Raw genomic sequence first — 4,188 nt, 5'->3', positions numbered from 1 at the left:
CTAGCACCAGAGATTCGGATCATAATGTAACTATATCGCATACATCGCTATATCGCAATATTTTTCGCATATTATCGCATATTTCATCTCTATCACATCACATTGTACTTGCTGACAACCACAAAGATGTCATGTGAGGACCAATTCTACCCTCCTTGATAGCCGTGATGTGTCGCAGTGCAACTCGATACTCAAGAAAACGCACATCGCATCACACACATTAACGTTCACGATGACGTTGAGAGAGGACCTATTCTACCCTCCTCGATGACCGTGAAGCATCGCAAAGTAACGCATATTCGAAACGAAACCCGGTTATTGTATCGCAACTTTGAAATATGGATATGTATATACGACCCAACGTAACTAATTATAATAAATATATATATGAAAATGTGGATGAGAATGTGTAATCAAAACTATCGCAGCGCTTAACGAACGAAACAAAACATCGAAACGCAATTCACCGAAGACCACCAATCGAATGACTGGTCGATCGGATAGCCAACCGATCGGACAACCAACCGATCGGACAGCCATCCGATCCATGGCACTCCCTTCCCCTTTTTCTCCCCTTCACCTATAAATAGCCCTTGTCACATCACTTGAACAGTGATGTGACAGCTCTCGCTCGACCAGCACGCTTTGGGGTCATTTTCTCTCGATTTCTCGCAATTCTTGTAAGTTTCTACCTCAAATCTTGTACTTCTATGATCTACACGCACTCCTTCATCTTCTTCACCATCAAATCTCACTTTTTCACCGTTAAATCTTCGGATTCGAGCCGTTCTAAGGTGATGTCATCATGGAGTTCTTGGGAACAATGAAGTGTGACCTCATCTCATCAAGAACAGTCCATAATCTGATAGATTCCACGGTGTATAAACACAAATCTCACCAAAATCTAAGTCAAATCTAAGTTTTCTAAGTTTTTCTTCAAACTTTCTTAACTTTCCACTCGAAACCGGTAGCAACAGAGCTCGTACTAACCTTCTACTCTTCCTATAGTGAAGTGTCGGTTTGAGAACTGGTTCCTATCGACGAGATGACCGGCTTGTCGTGTTAAACACCAATAACCGTCGAGAACAGTTAACTGATCGGACGGGGTGATTCCCATTTGATTCGGTGACTCGGACTTGGTGGAGTTCCATTGTTTAGCTCGTAGTCATACCGTCTCGATCAAATCGCAAAACTTAGCAAAACACTCAAGTTACAAGACGATCAGATAGCTGGACGGATTGCCGCCCGATCAGACAGCCAACCGATCGGACTACCACCCGATCGACCTGCAAACCGATCGGATTGCACTTGGTATTGCCGTCCGATCGGATTGCCATCCGATCGAACGACCATCCGATCAGCTGACTTTTGGATCCTCAACACTTAAACGTTTTACAAATCCTCATCACACATCAGTTCCAACGGATTGTCACCCGATCGGATTGCCACCCGATTGAGCGACCAGTCTGCTGTGAACTTATCATCAACCAAAGTGCCTTGCCCATCGGATCACTGTCCGATCGAACAGCCACCCGATCGACCAGCCGTTCGATCGACCGACCTGAAAGGTAGAGATACTTCCCTGTTTTCAAAATGCTACAACGAAAACTTCAAAAGGCAAACCATGATACACAAACACATCTTTCCCAAAGAGGTAGCAATCCAATCGAATGGTCACCCGATCGGATGACCATCCTAACGGATTGTCACCCGATCGACCAGCCACTCGATCGGATTGCTAGCCGATCGGAGTACTGTCCGATCCTTTGACACTTTGCACCAATTAATACGCTATGCAACGCTTACGCTATTGATCTGCAATCAGGCTAATCTCAGACGCTCTTCCTTCAATCCAACCAAGTTGTGGTTGCTTGTTGAGCACCGACTGTGAATATACTCGAACCCCTTTTTATCGCATTTTGGGTGTTACATACGTTCCTATTAAGTCGAATTTATCAAACGAATTATTCAATCAAACTGTTCATCACTTGCGAATAACTGTTATGCATATTTACACGTGATGCTAGTTACATATGTGTTAGGACTTATACTCGCGAGGTCCCGCCTTAACTAGTATAGTACTATAGCACCCGACGGGGTCTAGTTAGGATGAATAGCAATCGCAATCGCAGCTCGAGTGACTTAGCTGGTAGTATCTGTCTTTTTTGCATGTATGTTGAGGTATCCCGTTTATGTATTTGGTAATTCGCAACACTTTTAACTATTTTTACGCTACTCTATCAAAACTTGTATACTCGCCAATACTCTTGTATTGACGTTGTTTTAACGTATGTTGCAGGTTTAGTAGCAGTCTACATCAAATCAAGCTAGGAAGTCTAGAAACTCACCTAAAATCTATGTTGTCGGATTTTTATTGTTCGAGAGGACAAGAAATCTGTGATACCTTATGTGATTGTATGGTTTATTAGTATGGGATAATGAACACATTAAATACTGTCGCAATATAGTTGTTATGGATTCTCTTGAGCAATTTGATTCGCATAGTGCCGCGCCCCGATGATTCCGCCATCGGTTTGGGTGTGACAGATTGGTATCAGAGCCATAACTATAGGGAATTAGGTAAGACTCGACCTAGTCAGGGTCGACGTCTCAGAAATTGACCTAGTCTATAGTCTAAGTACCAACAGGCCGACTCGTACGAACCCAGTCGGGTTTGTATTGGGTCTACTTGATATACTCAATCCAAATTACTAAAAACTACAACCTTGTGTGAACACCGCGCACTACAGCTTCACACGAAGGAGCCTTTCCTAAGGCTGAAATAGTATTTAGCCTTTCCTAAGGCTGACATAATACACATGTTTTTGAAAATACTCGCATATCACAACTGAGTGATCTAGTCGAGACCAGGTGTGAAAACCAAGAACTCTCGATAAGATTGCTCACTCAGCGCAATTTCTAGCACGATGTCACGACCCCCGACCCCACCCTGGACGGAATCGGGCGCCGCGAACAGCCAAGTGGTACCGGTGGTTATTTTTGAAAAACATTGCAGCGGAAATTTCATCAGGACCATAAGTTAGGAAAGATATCAGAGTTTAGAAACACCGGATTTTATTTAAATAGATGGAATAAATTCCATATTTTACAAAGGTAGCTTTTAATAAAAACAATATTTCTTAATTTGATTTAGTAATAAAATAAGCCACTTCTTGAAGTCCTTTAGTGCCGGATCCAATCCTTACTCCATTCTACTGTAATTACCTGAAACGCGTTTTAAAAAGGTTTTGTCAGCGAGAAATACTGAGTGAATCATTCATTTTACTGAAACGATACATTTGTTATAATTTACAGTATTAAGAGCGATTACAATGTTTCTGATATCAACCAACTACCCACAGTATTTGTCACTCGACCGGATCTGTGACTGTGGTCATATCACTGTTGGGTCCGTTCACCCACAAGTGACGTTAATCACTATTTAGGTCCGACTACCTAATAGTGTATATCATGATTTAGGCTCGCTCACCTAAAATGATACAAATAAAAGTAATGTGCACAATACCCCGCATACCGGCTGTAATTTGGTGATTACAAAGACTTAATCCCTGTAATTATAACTTTGGAAAATACTTTGGAGTATTGTAAAACAGTTGATAAAAAGAGAATGACTCACAGTATAAGCATGCAGTATTGATTTAACAAGCTTCTTGATTCTATTCCTTCTGATAATTAAGCATATACTTTATTATTTTGGATCTTCTGATGATTAAGCATCCATTTTGATTGTAGGCATATAGTTGGGAGTATTCTGATGGTTAAACATATAGTTTAACAGAATGGAATACGTATTTGTGTAAAACCCAAATCAAACCTAACGATGATCACGAGATTCGAACCTTAACGAATTTCACAAAGTATAACACTTTGGATTCTGTTTACCGAAATTCACAAAGTATAGTACTTTGGATTCCGTTTACCGAAATTCACAAAGTATAGTACTTTGGTATTCGTTCGTTGGTTCCTGAATCAATCGGACAGAACATCGCTTTGGTGATTATTGGTTATAACACCAACGTATAGAGTAAAGAAGAAGAGAAATGAGCAAAGGAAAATGAATTCCTAAGCTTCCTATTTATAGGTAAGAAGTACGAAAGTTCTAGGAAGTTTCCTTTGTGTTTCTAGGAAATTACCTATAACTTCCCTAGAAAGTTACCTATAGATCTT

The sequence above is a fragment of the Helianthus annuus genome, chromosome 16, assembly GCF_002127325.2.
Source record: "Helianthus annuus cultivar XRQ/B chromosome 16, HanXRQr2.0-SUNRISE, whole genome shotgun sequence".
Classification (NCBI taxonomy): Eukaryota; Viridiplantae; Streptophyta; class Magnoliopsida; order Asterales; family Asteraceae; genus Helianthus; species Helianthus annuus.
This window is presented reverse-complemented; position numbering follows the sequence as displayed.